Below are 22335 nucleotides of genomic sequence, written 5' to 3'. Positions count from 1 at the left end.
CTTTAAAAGCTCAAACTAATTAAGCGTGATGAATAAATCTAATGCAGGGGCATTTTCACACCGGGCTTGAGTGGGGTGGCTTGTGGGATGCAGGGGCACACTCGGGGTGGGCGGCCTATGTGGGACGGGTGGCTCGTGTGACGCGAGACCCATGTGAGATAACAATATGAAGTTCTTTCATGGGATAACTTTGGCTAGATCTTGGGTTAATCAGATTATCGCCTCAGTTGTTGATGGAACAAGAGTGGAAAAAAAAAAAAGAAAGAAAGAAAGAAAGAAAGAAAGTTTGTGAAGCCATTGTCGATTTCTACGAGAAGTTGAATAAAGAGCAATGGGTGAGATAGAGGTTGGATTTCCTCCATTTTGATCATATTTCTTCTGAGGTGTCTGGTCAGTTGGAACTCCCATTTACAAAAGAAGAAGTTAAAGCAACTGTGTTTGCTTTGGGTCGGGATAAAGCCCCAGGACCCAACGGATTTCTTCTTGCCTTCTTTCAAGTGTTCTTGAAAGTGGTTAAATGAGACATGTTTGATTTTATCAAGGAGTTCTTGGAACAAGAAATTCTCACTCACCCGCTTGGGGCTTCATTTATTGCCCTCACCCCTAAAGTTGATGGTGCGAAAGATTTGAAAGATTTTAGACTAATTGTGGATACTACAGTACTCTCATTGCTGTATTGACGCTTAGTTTACGGAGAAAAACCCGGAAGTGGTGTGTAAGCTTGACGTGGACAAGGTCTACGACCATATTGAATGGGATTTTCTGGATTATATGTTGTGTAGGATGGGATGTGGTTCTAAATGAAGGTGGTGGATAAAACTTTGTGTAAGTACCCCCTCTTTTTCGATTCTTGTGAATGGATCATCTAAAGGCTTCTTCAAGCCATCTAGGGGCCTTCATCAGGGTAATCCTCTCTTGTCATACCCGTTCCCTGTGGTGGCAGAACCTTTTAGCCGCATCCTTGCTAGAAGCCAAGATTCGGGCTTGATTTCTGGTTTTAGAGTGGCAGCCTCGGGGGAGTGAGTGTCGCCATCTTTAGTTTGCCGATGATACTATTGTATTTTGCGATGTGTCTTTCAATATGGTTGCGGACCTATGGAAGGCGATTATCTGTTTCAAAGGAGTCTCGAGGCTGAGAATCAAGGTTTGGCTCACTTAGGTTCCTAATTCTGTTCAACTGGAAAGCTATGTAATCCTTTGTTGGATCTATAATTTGAAACCATCTAAATCAGAACTCTGTTTGGGAACCTGAGACTTGGTGGTTTAACCAATCATGTAGGACCTTATGGAAGAAAAAAAAAATGGAAAAATCAGTAACGCATTTAAAGCTTTAGCTTATCATACCTCTTCATTTGAAGTTCCGATTTCTGTGGCTGAATCCAGTATTGGCCTGTATTGGCTTGTATCAACTGATACTGCCCATATCGGTTCCAATATTGACCGATACACGTATATATCTCTTCACGAGCTCCTCAAAACTCCCCTTTTCCTTTTTTCTTTTAGTATTTTCTTCCAACTGACTGTTCTAGGGTCATTCTGACTGAATCTCTTTAAGACCGAAGATCGAAACATCTTATTTTGGATCAAATGGAGGTATCGAAGTGCCGGATGCAATTTTGGGGACAAAAAAAGAGGTGAACATCGTTATTTTTTTCTGATAAATCCAACTGTAAAGGTGTTGAAGCAAGCTCATAACCCCAAACCAATCATTTTTTGTTTGATTTGAGTTTGATTTGGGGTTTTTTCTATCTTTTTTATTTTTTCAATTTTCTTACTTTAATTTTTTTTTCAAAATTTCAACAAATTTCTTTAATTATTTTATTTTTCTTCAAATCCTTTAATAAATCAAACATGAATAGCCTGTTTCGAGTCTAGATATATAGATTCATGTGTATGAATAGTAGTTTGGAATTAAGTAATTAATTATTTATTTATTGTGTTTTTTTAGGGGCCATTTTGGCCATTTATTATCAAGCATTTAAAAAAAATCCCAAAATTTCTTTGAGGGAATGATAGATTATTTTGTTTAAACATGGATGTATTTTCTTTTAACATAGATAAAGAGCAAAGATCTACATTTTATATGGTGTTATTTTATTTTTAACATATTTTTTGTCGTTTTCAAAAATTTTAATTTTTTAAATCAGTTTAAGAAAACGATAAATTTATGTTGTTTGAACTTATATTTATGTTTTTTGAACATGGATCTACCATCTTGTGTGATGTTAAAAATAAATAAATGTATTTCAGTTCTTTTTTTGACAAATTTCAAATACTTTTATTTGTTTCAAAAATCAGTTTGTGGAAATGAAACATCCACAATTTATAACTAAAAGACGCAACATCACAAATTACAGCAGGTCAACCTAACAGATAGTATTATTACGAAGGAATCAGAATACATGTTCAAAAAAAAAAAACAAATGATATCTTATTACCCATCCCCCCACCCCACCCTGCACACACACACAGACACACACACACACACACACACACACACACACACAAATTTTATTTTATTTTGGCCAATAAAAAGAAGAAATTTGTCCGATGCAGTCCGACACAGGGCATATTCCGATACGCGACACCTATTGTATTGGTTTTTAAACTGGATGATATGCCCGCTGATACTGATATTCAAAACCATGATCAGAACAATATATTGTTGTGATTGGTTTGTTGATCATTTTCTCAAAAAAAAGCAAATAAAGAAAAAAATAAGTGGTGCTTTTGAATGGAGTTCTGCTTTATATAACCAGCCAATATAATGCAAGGAAAAATGATTGATTGGATTGTGCTGCTTCTTGTGCTTACTACAAATTGCTTTCAACGTACAGATGTTGCCTGCTTTCATTTCAAACTCCATGAAATCTAATAGAAATGGTTATCTCCAATAATAAAGGAGTCTTAATGACATATCTAACCACAATCAAAGTTAAAATTGAAGTGTTATATGCTGGCTGAAGCAATTTAATTCCAATGTGGTTGCGGTAAACATTTCGTGCACAGTAAGAATGTTGAACTCTCAAAAGAAATACCTGTCCGAAACTCCTACAACCATCTCATGATATGACTTGTAATAACCTATGCACTTGGCAAAAGAAACACATTAAGTAAGAACAAATAGGACCGGCGTGAGGAAGGGCTTGATAAATCTACTTGAAGATTGCTTATGACCTGACTAAAAGCTTAGAACTGCTTGATGGGGAGTTGCAGCTGATCTTCCTCTGAAACATGTACCTTGAGTTCATAGTGGATGAGGAGGCCATCTATGTATGATGCTCTGCCTATTTAAAGTTGTGTTTGAAATTTCAATATATTTTCTTCGATTCATATGTATCCATGAATTTCGCATATTTTTATTTTGGGAACAGGTATATGATGTAACCAAGTTCTTGGAGGACCATGCTAGGGGAGATGAGGTTTTATTGTCAGCAACTGGTAAGGATCTCCATTGAATTCCATGCCTTCTCTGCTTGTGCAAACCCAAGGGTGTGCTTCTTTTAGCCCCTTTTATTTCTTATAATAAGGTTATCTAATGTATGGGCCAAATGATTCATGGTTCAACAGGGAAAGATGCAACCGATGACTTTGAGGATGTGATGGATGAATTCTACGTTGGGGAGATAGATGCACAACCATCCCCAACAAGCCTAAATATACTTCTCCCAAGCAGCCTCACTACAACCAGGACAAAACCTCCAAGTTCATCATCAAGCTTCTCCAGCTCCTCGTTCCCCTACTGATCTTGGGTTTGGCAGTTGCCATCCGTTTCTTCACCAAATCAACCTAAAGAAGTTAAGGAATGCATCTGATTAAACATTCACAAGTCTGTGAGAATGTTTCTTCATCAGTCTCTTGTTCGTCTTTGTATTGCAACTCAGGGAAGGTGGTTTAGCCTGGTGGCAGTTTGTCTTTTCTTCTTATTCTTTTTTTTTTTTTCTTTTCAGTAGCACGTGCATAATTTTATTGCAAATTTGCTTTCGTTTTCTGATGCTGATATGGCCATTTTGGAATTGTTCTTTCTTCCTTCTTGGTTTATGGCTTATTCTGCCTTTTGAAAATACACTTCCATGTTTGTCAGCATTTCCTTGGATTTGTGGTCACGCAACACTTGTTGATTATCTTGAAACCACTAATTTAATGTTACATGATAAGCTCAGTAGAGCCTGAGCCACAAGAAGAGTAAATATATAAATGATGCTTTGATTTAGCAAACCTCAAATAGGAATCTAATACCCTAATTATCTTTTGTCAGATGAAATCGTAGATTTTTTATATTATATCCAAACGGCAGGTTCTGTTCTACTAGGATGAAATTTCTGTGCCCGTATTTTCCTTATTTCTTTTGTGATCGAATTTATTTATGAAAGAAAGAGTGTGGAAAACAAAATGCGTAACAAAACTTGACACTTTGGGAGCAGTATTTTCTCTTTGGTGATGATATCTGAGTTGATTTTGATTGCAAATCTCTTTAAGCATCTTTGCTCACGGGATTATTTGGTCTTTTCTCCCTATTGTTGTCTGTACATGTGTAGCTTGATTGATGTTGGTGCATTTGTAATTTTGGTGGTTATGAAGTGGTGAAGTTTCTAATAGTATTTAAATGGCTCTGGAATATCCATTGATTTATTGATCCTTAGTTGTGGAATATCTGTAGATTTGTTAATCCATTCTCACAGCATGGGTTCTATTCTAGGTTTTGTGCTCTCTCTCTCTCTCTCTCTCTCTCTCTCTCTCTCTCTCTCTCTCTCTCTCTCTTCTTTTTTCATATTTACAATTTGAGATAGTATTTTGTAACTGAGCAAGACTCTGTTAGATCGGACTAGTTTGTTATACACCACTATGGATCATTCCCCAAATAAAAAACTGTAGCAGATGGGGCGTATGACATTGAGATAAGATGGGCTTTGTAGTTGTGTGATGTCCAACAGTTGTTTGGAGTTGCGTCTAATCCTGTTGTGGTCTGCATTGTTTTATCTCTACATTTTCCTATTTCATTTTTAGATTTGAGCCAGCTTGGCTCGAGATGGAGGGATTCAGGGATTTATTCAAGTTGTGGTGGGATTCCTATCATGTTTCGGGGCAGCCAGGTTTTGTCCATTTTCAGAAATTTCATCTCTTGAAAGAGAAGATCTCTCAGTGGGAGGAAAATTTTTCGTAATAGAGTCTGCTTTGGAGGGTGTGCTGGCTGAAATTCAAGCTTTAAATATTCAGAAGACGGGTCTGAATTGTCCGATGATGGAAGGGTTTGTAGGGATTCCCTCAAGCAGTATAACAATTTTTTGAAGTAGGAGGAAATCAAGCGGAAACAGCTGTTCAGGGTGACTTGGCTTAAGGAGGGGCATAAGAATACGAAATTCTTCCACGGAATTGCTAGCATGAGGGCTCGAGCAAATAAATTTACAGTATTATGGTTGAGGGTGTTCAAAAAGAAGGGAAAGCGGAGGTGTGCAAAGCTATTGTCCTTTTAAGGGGATTTATCGTCAGGCCCCCTAGTTGTGAGGCCAAAACTGGATAATTTTGCCTTTGAGGCTCTTTTGGACGAAGAGGCACCCTTGTTAGGAAGGGCCATATCAGACGAGGAGGTCAAAGCTACCACTCAAGAGTTGGGTAGGGATAAAATGCCAAGTCCTGATGTATTTCCAATTGCTGCTTTCCAAGTTTTTTGAGATATGCTTAAGGAGGCAATGGCCTTCATTTGTGAGTTCTCTTATAATGGGAAACCTGCGTTGGAATCAAGCACTTCCTTTATAGCCTTGATTCCTAAAAGGAAGGAGCCAAATCCCTTAAAGATTCCCGCCTGATCAACGCTCCTTACAAGATACTTAGGAAGGTTCTTGCATTAGATTCTGGTATGTTCTTGATCACATTATCTCAAATGTGCAAGGTGCGTTCGTGGAAGGTACGCAAATTCTTGCTAGCTCGCTGATTGTCAATGAAATCATTAACTCAGTTTAGAGAGGGGGTCGGCGGAGTGGTGTGCAAGTTGGACCTTGAAAAAGCTTATGCCCATGCCAATTTGCCCTTTTTGGATTATATGTTCGGTCGGTTAGGGTGTGAGGCTAAATAGAAAAGGTGGATTCAAGAATATGTGGGCTCGGCTAAGTTTTCCGTTCTTGTGAATCGTTCTCCCAAAGGCTTTCTCAAGTCGGCAAGGGGCCTTAGATAAGGGGATCCCCTCTCTCCTTTCGTCTTTGTGCTGGTGGCAAAAGCTCTAAGTAGGTTGTTATCTAAAGGGGTGGTAGAAGTTTTGTTTAATGGCTTCAAGGTGAATAGGGGAGCGCCAAATATAGCACCTATAGTTTTCGAACGACATGTTGCTATTTTGTGAGCCGGATTTTATTCATGTTGACATCCTTTAGAAGGCTATTTTCTTCTTCGAAATTTTGGGATTATTGGTGAATCTTCAAAAATCTAAGTTGTGGATCCGTATAGAGTTGGATGGTTTGCTCTAGTTTTTTGGTTGAAAGGTGGGGTCATTTCCATCTACCTACTTGGGTTTGCCTTTATGCATTCAGAATGTGAAGAAGCACCTTTGTGAGCCGGTTATGGAGAGGTTCAAAAGCAGGCTTTCAGTTTGGAAGAGTGTGCATATATATATATATATATATATATATATATATATATATATATATATATATATATATATATATATATATATATATATATATATATATATATATATATATATGGGAAAAGGTTCTATGTAGTCAAGCTCATGGGAACTTCCCATGAGGTCGAGTTGTGTGGGCCCCACTGTGATGTGTGTTGAACATCAACACCATGCATTTGATGGGTCCGTGTGTGTATATATATATATATATATATGGGAAAAGGTTCTATGCGGTCGAGCTCATGGGAACTTCCCATGAGGTCGAGCTATGTGGGCCCCACCGTGATGTGTGTTGAACATTAACACCGTGCATTTGATGGGTCCCCTTTAAATTATGGGATATCCCAAAAATCAGCCGTATATGGAACTCAGGTGAGCCATACCATCTAAAATCATGCGAAGACATACCTAAAACATATAAAAGCACTTGATGGGGCCCACCTGAAATTTGGATGCATCTGAAACTTGATCTGACCCCTCATCTAAGTGGGACACATAATGGATGGGCTGGATTTGTGAACCACATCTCGGTGGGCCCAACAAATGATTATGAATGTTTTAATGGAAGGTGACCCCTCTCAACTTTTGTATGTGGTGTGGCCCACACAAGTCATGGATTGACTTGATTTTTAAGCACTAGGGCCACCATGGAATGGTGCATCTGACTGATAGGGTAGATGTTCAACACGCATCATGTTGGGGCCCACACAACTCGACCTCATGGGAAGTTCCCATGAGCTCGACCGCATAGATCCTTTTCCATATATATATATATATATATACACACACACACACACACACACACACACACACACACACACACACACACACACTTTGGCCAATAGAATTGTTCTTATCAAAGTAGCCTTGTCAAATCTCCCATTAAATTTCATGTCGCTTTTTCGTTGTCCAACGGGGTGCTCAATAGGCTTGAGAAGTTTAGAAGAGTTTTTTTTTTTTTTTTTGTTGCCACAGTGGGAGGCCAAGAAAAAATTTCATCTCATGAAATGGGTCAATATGTTTTAGGCCCAAAGAAGATGGGGAGTGGGGATCCGCAATCTAGGTATTGTGAATGAAGCGTTGTTGGGGAAAATGGGTTTAAAGATTTGGGGTAGAGGGGGGCTTGTGGAAGGAAGTCATTCGTAGGAATTATGATGTGGATAGGGAGGCGGGAGGCACGGTAGTTGTTCTTCGTAGAGAGCCTCGGGGATCTAGAAAGCTATATCTTGAAGCTTTAAAGACATGGTTATAAGGTGAGCTATGGGGTGGACGATGGTTCAAGGGTGAGATTTTGGAAAGATGTGTGGATAAGGTGGAGTTTACAAGATCTTTTTCCTAGGTTTGCTCGACCCAGACATTTATGTTTCTCACTGCTTTTCCCGCCATGAGGCGATTGGGGTTTAGACTCCTTTATGAAGGAGGACTCTCCTTGAAGATAAGCTTGAAGAGTTATTGGGCCTTTTGCATCTCTTGTCAGGGGTTTCTTTGTCGGAGGGGGCAGACTCGATGTGATGGCATGGACAAATCTGGGAAGTTTTGGGGAGAGTTCATGATCGTAGGCCCAGTGGCGGCATTAAAGTGCATTCCTTCTATGGTCTTTTGGCGTTTCTTCCAGGGTTACTGCTTTTGCTTGGCTTGCAAATTGGAATATGGTATTGACATCCACATTTTGCTCAAAAGGGGCATGGTGCTAGTCAATACTCAAGCCTCTTATGCTGGAAAGACAAGGAATCAGGAAGCCATTTGTTCATTCATTGCCCTTTCTCTAGGGAGATCTAGGTAGTCTTCTTTGAGTTTTTTGGTGTTGCATGGTTGCTTCCCTGCTCTATTGAAGACCTACCTTTTTAGGCAGTGGTATGGTGGTGTTCATAGTCATTTGGGTAGGAAGGTGTGGAGGTGGCTCTTCTTGCAAGGTTGTGGGTCATTTGGAAGGAAAGAAACAATAGATGCCTACCGGAATAGTACTGCTAATCCTTGAGAGCTAAAGCTTACGTTGTTTCCCAGTGAGAAGCAGCCCCCCCCTTTTTTTTTTGTTGCCGCTAGCTGCTAGTGGGCTGTTAGGGGTGCTTTTTGCATTTGTTTATTCTTTATCGTTGTATTTTTTCCGCTTCTATTGCTTCTCTGATAAATTGTCAACTTTCATAAAAAAAGAAAAAAATTTCACATGTGGATGGATCCTTTCATATCTCTAGCTTTTGTTGCTGCTTAGGGTAGATTATGGTGGGCCATTCTAGAAAGTATATCCATGATATGGTCACCACATTGATGCACAAAGATCTTCGCCAATGATGGACGCTTATCGACTCCTTGCTCATGCGCCAATCAAGGCTGTCAATGGGCTAGGCCTATGGTTGACTTCGGCCCAGATTTTGAACTGTTTTTGGCTGGGCCTATCGAAAATTTTGATTTTTGTTTGGCCAGCCTGGCCCATTGACATCCCTGGCGCCAATACTAAGCTGTGCCAGTTATGTTGTCTGGCTTTGTCAAGAGGAATTTAAGAGGTATTTGTTTTTGTTACTCTAAATGATGATCTCGCACCATGCTGGCTAATTTATAAAGTATTGATGAGCCAATCTCTGATAATGATATCGAAGAGCCCACCATTTCCATTTCAGTTCCTATGCGCCATCCACATGATTATCTCCTCAGAAAGCCACTGCTATAGAAGATGACCCATTTGATTCAAAGGTTAAACCGAGATGAAATACTTTTTTTTTTTCAATTCATGGAAATACTTGGTATGTGAGATTGACAAGTGACGAGTAGAAATTATTGGATTCAAGGGAAGTTGGGTGTAGCACCAATAGGTAGTATGATGATGAAGTAGACTTCAATGGTTTGACCATGTGTAATGGAGATCAAGAACGGCACTGATTAAGAATGAGTTGGTTCATGCTCATGGCTCAAAAAGGCCAAGGGCAAGGCCTAGAAGTAGGAGAGGTAGTAAGACAAAATTCAAGAACACGTGGTTTAACTAAGGATATGATCCTTGATAGAGTGAAATAGTGGTATGATATTCATTAAGCTGACCCCGGTTATATGGTATATGGCTTAGATGGTGATGGTGATGGTGATGATGATAGAATACATTAGCAGGCAAGTCCCTCATTTCCCTGCTTTCAGGTTCTCTGCAAGGTCTCCCTCTGTTTGCGACTTACCAATGCATATGAAAAAGAATCCTGCCTCTGTTTGTGACTTACCAGTGCATATGAAAAAGAATCCTGCCGTTGCTTGCGACTTACCAATGCATGTTAAAAAGATTCCTTCCTTTGTTTCAGCTTGCAACGCATATGAGAAAGGTTCCTGCCTTTATTACAGCTCTTGTCGCCAAAAGGTTCACCCCTAGCGTGCTGTTGGTGCTGGAGATGATGAGCAGGGATAGCCCTTGAAATATGAGAATTATACTGGTCTTATTGGGAGGATATCTTGTAGCACGTAGGCAAGATATTGGTGGTGGAGATGGTTCATCTAAAGTCCTACAGCTTCTGGACTTCATGCAGTGTCTTTAGTTTCTGCTGTTGGCTAGGGAAGATAAATGAGACATGGCAGCAACAGCAGCAGCAAAAGGAACACTAATAGCTAATAGAGAAAAAAAAAAAAACAACTAATGAATCCCCTCGTTTTAGATGGAGAGAGAATTTTACATGCACGCTAAAAGATCAACCTTACACAGGTGTTGAGAAAAAAAATATTTTGTTAGGCAGTTCATGAAAACTCCATTTGAGTTAATGTGAAAAACAGCTGCGATGAAGCTCCCAAGTGAGATTATATGGAACAAGTTGATAAGAAGCTTAAACCAATTCCTAAAAGACCCAAATAAGATTGCGTGAAACACGATTGATAAGAAGCTCAACACCAGGACAAGTATCACATCTGATTAGAAAGGATGAGGAGCAAAGGGTACCTTCAAGATCTGCTATGAAGTTTTCACTTGATCAAAGATCCTGATGTAACAAGGAGCTAGGTGAAATTTGGAGTCGATCTGCTAGATCATCAATAGTTAGCCAATGGGGCTCACTTATGAATCTACTCCCAAAAGTGAGCACCGATGACGATCTCATCATGCTATAGGCGTGTCTAAAGTTCAAGCTGATTAACAAAAGATCATGCAAATTGGTTGCCACTGTTCATCATGAAATGGCCAATGGGGCCCACACACGATCGCACTAATATGAAGATATTAACATTCCAAAGATAACATCTATAAAGTTTGAAGTCTACTGGACATAGTGCATGGTCACCGGGTGTGATTTTACTATGGCATCCTACTTATTTTAAATTGCAATATCTCCTTTCTCGTACATCTCCCTGCTCATATTTTCTTTACCTTTACTGGTCTTTCCAATGTATGCTCTGTCATAATGATAAATTAGAACCTGAAGCAATATAAATCAAGAAACTATTTGCCTTTTTAATTTTTTACATTAGTTACACCATGAGTTATGACCGATGTTAAGTGCCCCGTTTCTATAGTCATGAATGCGTTGGTTTCATTTTTGTCATTTCCTTTTATTTATTATTCTTCGAGACTTGGCCTGATGTTGAGCGCATTATCTCCGTAGCCATAAACTCGATTTAAAAATTTTCTAAAATGTAACACTCTGAAAATCGGGGGTCGAGAAGAAGCTCAGCTTCCGATTTCCAACGCATCACTTATGCAATATAGATAATGATGATTAAATGTTGTCCATATTAGTACATTAAACATGAATGAGATTACACTAAAACAGCATATCATACTCCAGAGATTATTGGATTACGCAAGCGGAAGACTGTGATAGATATATAAAGCATATAAGTGGTTGTAAGTCCCTAGAGTATGAACAAGTCACCAGGTTAAATAATTACACGTATAATTCCAAAATTTACAAAATGATGCAATGTAATGGCATCTAATTCGTATCCCTGTAACCCCATCGGCGTAACTCCAGATCTACATAAACCCGCCAGAGAATTGCATGTAGGAGAACTCCTAGTCGTCATAGAAGTCGGGCTCCATCTCGTAAGCCTTGTCATCACCTGAAGCTACAACAGATTCTGGTTGGTGTTTTAAAAGACCGTCCCAAAGTGGGAGTGAGTGATCAACTCAGTGGTACTATAAGGCAAAGGTTAACATGTTATCAATTTAATCAAGCAGTAATGATGAAGCAGTACAATACTCATATACTAAGTACTCTTATTAATGCAGGAATGGTATACTGTAATGATGCATGCACTCGCTTGCACTCCCTCAGTGACATCATCTCACGATCGCGGCATGCACCACTCCGAACACGTGTACTTCCTCGCCAAAGCACATGCAATGCGGTGCATGATCGTGTTAGCTAATACTTAATTAGGTTTATTCATACAGCAGGTTCGGGAAGCTAAAGTACCTCCCTTTATATCACGTACCCAAACGGTGATCCATATAGGGTCATCAATCCTAATTAATCACATACGATAGGCAAGTTATGGGGCAACATCACCCTTGATTTAAAAACAGTGGACAGGCAAGTTCAGGTCGCTATGGGAGGCTCGTCACCTCGGCGTAGGCCTAGTTTATACTCAAGATCACTACGGGAAAGGCTCATCACCTTAGCGTAGGCCGACAGCTTGAATACAATGTCCCATACCACTGTATTCGGCTCACGAGTTTAGGTTGCTCACTGGTCACTACGGGAAGACTCGTCACCCTAGCGTAGGTCGATAGCTCGACCACGGTGTCCCATACCACCATGCCCGGCTCATGAGTCTTAGCGGATCGTGGTACCAAGGTTAAACGGACTTTTTACTGGTAAGTGGTACCTTATATTCAAGCAGTAGCGTCCATACATGGTGAACATACATTAGGCCAATCGGGTTACTTGACAAGCTCGACAGGTACGAGCACACGTTGAATTAATCGACATGGAGCGCATACGCACTCCTCGTGGCCTAACCACTGTTGATAATCACTCTATGACTCGGATTCATCGAACGTATCTGTTATGACGAAACTAGTTCAGCCACTGATCGTAAACCGTTATTGATTGCCTGGACTACGTATTAGTCCCAATCATACTCAAACATAATAGGCATTCATATGTGATAGTCAAAACAGCGTGTGACAACCAATTTAAATATAAATCTCATTTGAGCATTTCAACAAACACATAGTGCACATGTTGTCATACATAGGCATTTCATCCATAAAGCACATAGTAGCATATAGGTTACATGAAGGAAACTATAACTATAAATAAGGTAATTGAGAATCCTATCTCAACACCCTCATTAAATATGTTTCAACTAGCATTTTCTCATTCAGACATTTTATCAAACACTTAGACAACACATATCAACATACAAGTAATAAATTAGTTATAACACATATTATAGTAAATCCATTCACAAGAGAGTTGCCACACATACAACAATCATGTATTCTCACTTAGTAATCATGCTAAGCACAAATCATAATTCCATATTCATTCAGCATTTCAACAAACACATGGAATGCTTTATATCAAACATAGTTCATATATATGTATAATACATGGAGAACAATGCATCAAGTACATGTGACAGCAATCAAGTCAGTCATAAATCATTAACTGACATTGAAAGCCTTGAAAACTATAACCTAAACGTTTATAGTCCGCACCTTTTTGTCGGTATACTCGTATCGAACTCAGTTTGAATCCTATGTTTCCGAATACAGAATAACGGGTACTTATACAATGAGATAGGTTAGCTATTTCATAGATTCTTCTATTTGGATTCCTAAAACGAGATTAGGGTTAGGATTCCTTATCCAAATTACAGTCGAAATGAGTTGAGTAGCGTAGCAAAGAGGTGATCTAGGGCGTGTAGTTGTACAAGAGAACCACCGCCTCGATCACCCTAACTTTCACTCTTCTCCTCACACTTTTCTCTTCCTTTCTCTCTTCTCTCCCCTAGGGTTTAGGAAATTCGTATGGAATGAGAAAGGGGTGGGTTAAGGTCCTTATATAGGCCTATAACTGGTGCCAATGGCCCCAAGGCCATGATATACTTAGGGTATAGCTAAAGGATGGTTGTTTCGGGTCAACGGAGTTCATCTGGAGGTCCATTTTCTGCATATGGTCCAGAGAAATTTTCTTGATGATGGATCTATGTCAGTTTAAGATTTCGGTCCGATCGGATTTGTAAATCGACCGTGGAGGTCCAGTTTCAGTTCAATGGCCTTCGTTATTCGATTAAGGCCATAAGTATACTGACATGTGTTGGGAATTTTTCCTGATCTAAGGGTGTAGTTGGGTCAGAATCTGACGATCTGAAACCTTAGATTTGGTCTATAAGCGAACGGCCCAATTCACTTATGTTTGAGTCTATTTTCTAAAGATATTCGCGTTTCTCACACACTTCGCTACAGGCTCAAGTTGTACATTTCTGAATACTATTTGGACTTGATTCCTGAGATGATTGTCAAGCCCAGTAAGGCGGTCATAACCGTATAGTTTCACTGTAATCGGACTTTCGATGCACAATCCAAGTCCGATACTGAGATTGATCCTAGGTTTCTAGGTAATGTAAAACTAGTGATTCTGCTAGTTTTGGGTCTTGCAGCTCGTATAGAAAGTGATTCGAACTAATTCTCCGATTAATTCGGTTTAGTACTTAATAAATTTTCATCTAATTTCTAAAGGATTTGGTCCTTAGTGATTTCTGCCTGAGGTGGTACTTGGGTCTTTGTACGGATTTTTCCGAGACGTTACATAAAACCTAGTCAAATCCTTGAAAATGAATAATCTAAAATCCTATTAAGTATAGTCGGGTGTAAAAGGATGTCTAACTCTCTTTTCATCGTTGAGACCCTTAGAATCTTTGATTTTATGCTAGATGTAAGAATCACTCAAGTCCCTAACCCTTGAGCGATTTTATGATTTCTAACCGGCATACTTTCAAAATTTTATTGCTAGTGGCTCTGCATTTGAGTCAATAAAAAGAAGCAAAAAGAACTAGAAGAGGGCTTGTCTCCTCGCGCAGACAACATTCCCACCATCTAATAAAGGATCCTTTTCCTCAATAGGAGCCATTGTTGGATGTTTTATCTTGGAGTTTTAATATTTAAAGGGATATAATCTTCTAAATATTGTGATTTTTGGACCATGGCTCATTCACTATCGTAAGTATGAAATGGTCAATTTCAATTTCATCCATACACATACCACCTACTCAAAATGACACAGAAAGTAGACGAATAAAATCTTCTCCCCTTTCCATTTACCATAATTATAAATTTGAAACTAACTCATGTCCGTTGGCACTATAAATTGTCAGACACTTGGACCAGAATATTGTGTTGTAACTTAATCATCCTTTTGTTATACTCTAAACCTGACCCTGCCTAAACCCGGCCCATTGACAATACTATTCACACTTGCCTGTTCACTTGCTTATACTTGTGTGGGGCCCACAGTGTTGTGGGCATATTGAATTCCACTCAATATGCCCATTAATGGGCCCCACCTGATGATGGGATGCTTAAAAAATCAGGCTTATCCAATCATCATGGGGCCCACACATCAATTGAAAACCTCCAACTTCATGTGGTGGCCCACGTGATGGTGAGGTAGGTTTATCTTTTGGGTATCCAACTTTCAAAGTGCGGTGACCCTTCTAGATAGGTTAAATGTCGTGCACTTAGATAGTGGCCCCAAGTAAGACCCTTCTAGAAGGAAACGGATTAGCTACCCCCCCTACCAATAGCCAATGGCTGGTGGTCGGTGCTCTATGGGCCCCACAATGATGTATGTGTTTCATCCATGTCGACCATCTATTTTTCTAGATCATTTTATCGTATGAGACCAAAAATGAGATATATCCCAATCTTAAGTGGACCACATTATAGGAAATAGTGTTGAATGAACATCGACCATTAAAAACTTTTTTGGGGGGCCATAAAAGTTTTGGATCAAGTTATCTTTGTTTTTTCCCTTCATCTGGGTATGTATGACCTAATCAACAGATTGGATGTCAAATAAACAGTATAGTGGGCCTTAGGAGTATCCAATCACTATTATTTTCCTGTGGTGTGTTCCACCTGAGATTTATATCCCTCTCATTTTTGGTAGAGAAATTTCTGACTATAAACCTCACCTTTTACCCACCATCTTTTCCAAATGCTCCCAAACTAAACCATTCTGTGCGGACACTATTTTCAGACAAAAATGCCCTTGCATTCAGCAGGTTGCACCATCCATTTTGTAGACATATGGCTATGGATTATAACCGTAGCTATTGGTAGCATAGGTGTATAGAGTATATGGTTGTGTTAGTCAGAACCTTAACCATACTCTTCATGGTGTTAACTTCTGCTCGTCTTATTTATTACTTGTATGTTATATATGCATTTACTTCTATTTACAAGAACTGCTTGTTTATCAAGTGCAAGAACTTCAAAATGCAACAAATATACATTTTAGGATCTTTTTTCCATTATGTTTTATATTACATTCTCCAACTCTAGTTTGTGTGTCATGCAATTTTGATTGGATTAACATGGAATTTAGTCGATTAGCTAAGCATAAGGGAAAGAATCCTAAAATAGGTTTTAGGAAAAATTAAAATCAGAGATTCACCAGCTAAAAATAAGTGAAAATAATCAGAATTTTTATTAGAATCTTTTGGTTTTCACTGGAGAAAAAAAGGTTCTTTCGGCAACCATACTTGATATCCTCTGAGCGGACGATTCTGAAGGAAATAGATACAATATCAACTACCTATGTATCCCTTGAGATTTGTGACATTTTATTTTATCTTGGAAATTGCCTTGATAGAGTCAAGGAATTGGGTGTTTTCCCTCAAGCTCTACATTGCCACAAGTCGATAAGATTCTTCCTTTTTTATCTATCATTTATTTTCAACAAATAAAATCAAAATGCTTAGAACAAGAAGTTTGCTCCTACAATAATAATTGTATACTTAAAAAGACTAAGATTGACTTCGTACAAAAGTACTGCATTTTGTCATATATATGAATGAATTAATTATACATTTGATATAAAGAATGATTATTAGGTGGTAGACTGAGTGAAAGATACCTCGTTTTGACACTGAGGTAATGGATTCAATTCCCTAGTGGGGGTAGCAAACAGTGAAGTGTGAACTGACAATGAGTGTACAAATAAGCTAACAAAAAAAAAGGGTGCAACAGAATCAAAAACTAAAATAACTTTTTTTTTTTGTAGAAAATTTGGAAATTTTCACCAGCAACGGACCATACCCATCGCTAAATTTTAGAATACCGTTGTCCACGGATCCGATCCGTGACTGGTTTTGTGATAAAAATGCGACGGACCAAGACCGTCGCTAATCTTCTCCTATGAATAGCGATGGGCAATACCCGTCGCTAAACACTCATAAATTAGCGACGATTTGCATCCGTCGCAATTTAGCAATGGATCCAATTTAAATATTCAATTTTGCGACAGCGAACTGCGACGGACAAGCACCGTCGCTAATCTTCTCCTGTGACTTACGCAGCTCATACCCGTCGCAAAATTTAGAATAGTCGCTAAATTGCGACGGATGCAATCCGTCGTTCCATACAGCGAACTGCGACGGATCATGACCGTCGCGAATCTTCTCCTGTGAGTTACAACGGACCATCCCCATCGCTAAATTGTAGAACACCGTCATTAATTAGCGACAGATTGAATCCGTCGTAATTTAGCCACGGCTCCATTCTATCGTTTCAGTTTTGCGACAGCAAACTGAGACGGACCAAGACCGTCGTTAATTCCATTTTGCGTCCATAGTTTTTTTTTTTGTAATATATCACCAAAAATTTAAGAATATTTAGTTGATGTTGCCCACTATTGATTTTTAAGGAGCCCACTGATCACTGCGATATACATGGGGAATCTACTCCCACGTTAGGCACCTGGGACTGATCTATCATTCGGGTGGGCCACACTAAAGAAAACAATTAAAAGATATATTCACCCTTGATTTCTATAGGACCCACTATGATGAGTATATAAAATCGACTCTGTTAGATATGTTTACGGCCCAAAAACCAAACCTATATGTGATTCAAATGCTCACATCAAGGGAAATAGTTTCAAGGGGGAGTATTGTACCATGTTTTCAATCATGTGATGTGCTTGAATCATGGATATGGCTGAGTTTTGACTTTCAAGCCTTGAATCTATCTGACATGGGATTGGAGACCTGATGGTCGGGTTGGATTTCATGACCCACCCACCCCTTGGATGACTAACCCTAACTTCCCTTGCCAAATCTAATAACCGGTATTGAAATCCTTTCTGAAAAAGAAACATGTAAACACAGTTTGGGTGAATTCAATGTCGGTGGATCTCTAACTGTGGGGCCCACTGTGATGTATGTTCCTTGCATCTATACCTTCAATCCATTTTGAAAGCTCAATTGTAAGACCCGTATCTTAGTCCGTACCATTCCGTAGGTTTCCGCGATCCTCCCAATCAAATTTCGGCAACCCTTGACCTATATCCGACATTTGTGCACGATCCTAAGCCGAGTCCCGCAAACCAGAGTCGGCTGGATCCAAGACTTATACCCTAGCGACCGCACCGTCGCCGTGGTTCCAATGCCGGGACTAGCACGCCGATCCGATACCCTGGCCAAGAGATGTGGGCCCGCGTTCAGTTCGAGGAAAACGTCGCGAGTGCGAATTTCGAGAGAATCTCTAAAATGTGTCACATCAATCAATCAATTAATCAATCACCTCGATCAAGTACACATCACCATACTACAAGTACAAGCAACTCATCCCTTTCCCATTCCCAAAGTCAACTCTCTCTCTCTCTCTCTCTCTCTCTCTCTCTCTCTCTCTCTCTCTCCACCCATCCCTTCCTTACACTTAGAGCTGTACATGAGCAGACTAAGGCTCGAGTACTTGCCCGACTCGACTCGGAATACTCGACTCGTCTGAGTTAGAGCCGAGTACGAGCGGGTTTCCACGACTCGTTTAGATTACAAGTAGAGTACGAGTCTAGAAGTACTCGACTCGGTACTCGACTCGGTACCTGTGTATATAACTCCGCCCAAAAAAAAAAGCCCTACCCCGCCTGTCATTTTCCAGCAGCGCCCAAACCCTACCCCCACCGCCCCACGGCCCCACCTGTCCTTTTTAAGCAGCGCCCTAAACCCTTCCCTCCCAGCCAGTATTCAAAAAAAACTCTCTCTCTCCTCTCCCTCTCCCAGCGCCCGTCCAGCCGTCCCTCTTCTTCCCTCTCTCTCTCTCTCTCACTCACCCCTATCCCCTGTCCGGCGGTACTTGGTTAAAAAAAAACTCTCTCTCTCGCTCCTCTCCCTCTCCCAACGCCCGTACGGCGGTCCCTCTTCTTCCCTCTCTCTCTCTCACTCGCCCCTATCCCCTGTCCGGCGGTGCCGCTCGTCCCTGCGGCCTGTCCGGTGCCCCTATCCGGTGACAGAGCTCGTCCCTGCCACTCGTCTGGTGTGCCGCAGCTCGTCCCTGCCAGGTTGCCACTCGTCCCGTCGTCCGTCATCGCCCTGCCCTACACACAGCTGCCGGTCGTCCCTCTTCTGCTCGCCCGGTAAGGTGTGGCCGTATGGGGTTTATTTTTTTAATTTTTTATTGCTAATATATGTTAGAAATTGTTAATATAGTTTGAAATTAACCTGATATTTGTGTTTTCTCTTGATATCATGGTGAATTGCTAAGTTCAGTTTCCATTTGCACATGAAAGGTAAATATTCTATAGATAGGATTTTTCAACCAAGTTATATTAGTTGGATTACTAAACCTGCAGTGTACAAATTAAAAATCAATTAAATAAGCTATACAACCTTTGGGCTGAATCATCTTATTGTATACTGTTAACAGCCTAGGCACATCTTCTGAATGTAAAAATCGTGATATCCGTCCACAACCATCAATGAAGAACTACTTAAGGTTTATTTGGAAGCATGGAATCCAATGTATTTTTGGCGGCGAATATACTGTTTTTTGGTCATTTAGAAATAAAGAATTGGAGGGATTTGTGATCCAAATCCTTCAAAAGGTCATGATTTCAAATGGGCTCGATTCGACACAAACCATAAGATCCACCCCCATTCTGCATGATTTCAAATCCACACTGACAAAAGAGCCATGAGCCCATGACTCCTAATGGTAGATTAGGCCCTTGAAATGCTTGTAAGTGATTGAAGATCATCCTACAAGAGTGAGTTAGAAATTGCATTTATGGAACCTAATGTCTACATCATTTGTCAGGTGGGGTGAGAGATTTCACATGGCTGTAGTAAATAAGTCTCATGTGACACTTACAAAGTAGCCAACTAACATGAACCCAATCAAAGGTGATGGGAGTTGAATATCTAGATGGCTTCAGGCTAGCTTGCCATCAAAATTCCTAGCCTGCCCTCGGTCTCAAATTGGCCATGTGGACCCAGGTCAAAATATTCAATTTGATCCTGTATGGTCAAAATATAGTTTTGGGATTAACCTGATATGTTAATATAGAAATTGTTTAATATATGTTAGAAATTGTTAATATAGAAATTTTTTAATCAAAGGTGAACATCTCACTCCCAATTATTTACTTTAGTGTGTGGCCCACCTCAATTACAACTTACAAGTCATCATTTTGTTTGTTTGTTTATTTCTAAGCCTATCGTGGGTCTTCAATTAATATCATGGTGGGCCTATCAAAGTCAGAGTAGCTTTTGTTTATAAAGATCTTTAAATGTGATCCACTTAATAAGTGGATAGGGCTAACAATTAATGAAACTGTTAGTGTTGAATGCTACCATTTTAAGATGCCTTTGGTTTTTTATTTGACATTTTATTATTAGTTAGCTAGATGATAAATGTCAATTTCAGCATGCTCCATTGTTTGCATATATATGAATTATTTATATTGTTTTAGTTGTAGACTTGTAGTATAAGATAATCGGTTGCCCATTTGAGGATTTCTATGTTGCCAGACATAGATTCAGTGTGTTCTTGGATGCATAGAAATTCTCAAATTATCCCTTTTTGGACAATTCAGGGTTAGATAGATTGTAATGTCTTCATTTATTCCAATTTAAATGCATATGCCTGTTCTGGTTTCGTCTCTTCTTTTTTCTCTGGATATATTTCATGTATTTATTTCCGTCGTCAAATGTCCACACTTTGTGTTGATGATTGACATGGGAATCAAATACAAGATTAATATATTCTGGAGAGATAAAAGGAGATGCTGCCGGAATTTCGACGTAGCATTTAAATTGGAAAATGAAGCATTACAATTTAACTTTGAATGGGTGACTGATTTATATAGTTAAGTAATTATGCCCGTCTAGCGGTCGGTCTAGCCATCTAGGACCCTAGCCCCTAGGTATAGCCGTATAACATATCGAGAACTTTATTTTATAGATGGCTAGTCAAGACGAAAGCCCAAATACCCTTGGAATGGGTGCATCGGCCACATCTCCTCTAATAGTAGAGGGAGACACAGACACATCAACCGCATGCAAAGGGAAGAAGAAGAGATCAGCAGTGTGGGATGATTTCGAAGATGTGACAGTTAACGGTGTACAGAAGATAAAGTGTAATCATTGCAAAGGGTTATTCAGCAAGATTTCAGGAGGATCTACGACACATCTAATTAGACATTTGAAGACGTGTCCTAAGAAAGCAAGACTTCCTCCTCCCGGCCAACAGATACTGTCATTTACGAAGTCAGAAGGGGACGACTCCCAAGGCATAGTGTCCACTCATAAGTTTGACAAGGAGAAGTTGAATGAGTGGTTTGCTAGATTAGTGATTTTGGAAGAAAAACCTTTCAGAATGATTGAAAGTAAAGGATTAAGAGCTTTCTGTCAATTCCTTAACCCTCGGGCCGAGAATGTCTCCCGCGTCACAGTGCAGAGAGAAAGCATGAAGATGTACGCAAATGAGAAGATGAAACTGAAAAAAGTTTTGGCTTCAGTGACTAGAATAGCTTTGACTTCTGATTTATGGATGGCATTCAATCAAAGAAAATGATACATTTCATTAACCGCTCACTATGTTGATAAAGATTGGAAACTATGCAAGAGAATTTTAAACTTCAAACACCTTCCTCCTCCACATATTGGTTTACTTATTTCAGATTGCATCTACAGTTGTCTAGAAGGCTGGGGCATTGAAAAGTAAACTTCAGCAATAACTTTAGACAATGCTTCAGCAAATGACAGTGTCATTTCATGCTTACGTAACCAGTTCAGGGCTACAAGAAATTTATTTTTTGAAGGAAAAATATTCCAGGTCTGATGTTGTGCCCATATTATAAATTTGATTGTACAAGAAGGGCTGAAAGCAATTGACAACACTATAGAGAACATAAGAGAAAGTGTGAAATATATAAGGGGGTCACCATCGAGACTGAGTGTATGGAATGACATCATCCAACGTTTGAATGTGCCATCTAAAAAAACGTTGAAGTTGGATGTCTGTACATGTTGGAACTCGACCTATGAAATGTTAGATGTGGCAATGGAATTACAGCTTGCATTTCCTGAATACGCGGCACGTGACAGAACGTATTCTTGGTTGCCGAGCACAGATGATTGGGCCAAAGCACAACAAGTTCACACATTTCTCAAAGTTTTCTACGATTGCACGAAGATTTTTTCTGGGAATCAGTATCCAACCGCGAATCTGTTTCTTCCGTCTCTTTGGAAGATTAAGGATGCTCTACAGAAAAATGCCAGTGCGGGTCCAGATTTCATACGCCAAATGA

At 39.7% G+C, this 22335-nt stretch overlaps 1 long non-coding RNA gene and 1 pseudogene across 1 annotated transcript; one reads left to right on the top strand and one right to left on the bottom strand.

Annotated features, from left to right (window-relative positions):
• Window positions 1-743: 743 nt before the first annotated feature.
• Window positions 744-4149, top strand: LOC131253202 (cytochrome b5-like; annotated as a pseudogene).
• LOC131253204 (uncharacterized) lies at window positions 2251-2625 on the bottom strand. The gene is made up of 2 exons (XR_009175015.1): window positions 2491-2625; window positions 2251-2456 (listed from the first exon to the last, which is right to left on the bottom strand). It is a non-coding gene; the product is annotated as an uncharacterized LOC131253204 (long non-coding RNA).
• Window positions 4150-22335: the final 18186 nt, after the last annotated feature.

This window comes from Magnolia sinica, chromosome 8 (assembly GCF_029962835.1).
Source record: "Magnolia sinica isolate HGM2019 chromosome 8, MsV1, whole genome shotgun sequence".
Classification (NCBI taxonomy): Eukaryota; Viridiplantae; Streptophyta; class Magnoliopsida; order Magnoliales; family Magnoliaceae; genus Magnolia; species Magnolia sinica.
The sequence above is the reverse complement of the archived record's forward strand: the minus strand, read 5'-3'. Positions and strand labels throughout refer to the sequence as shown.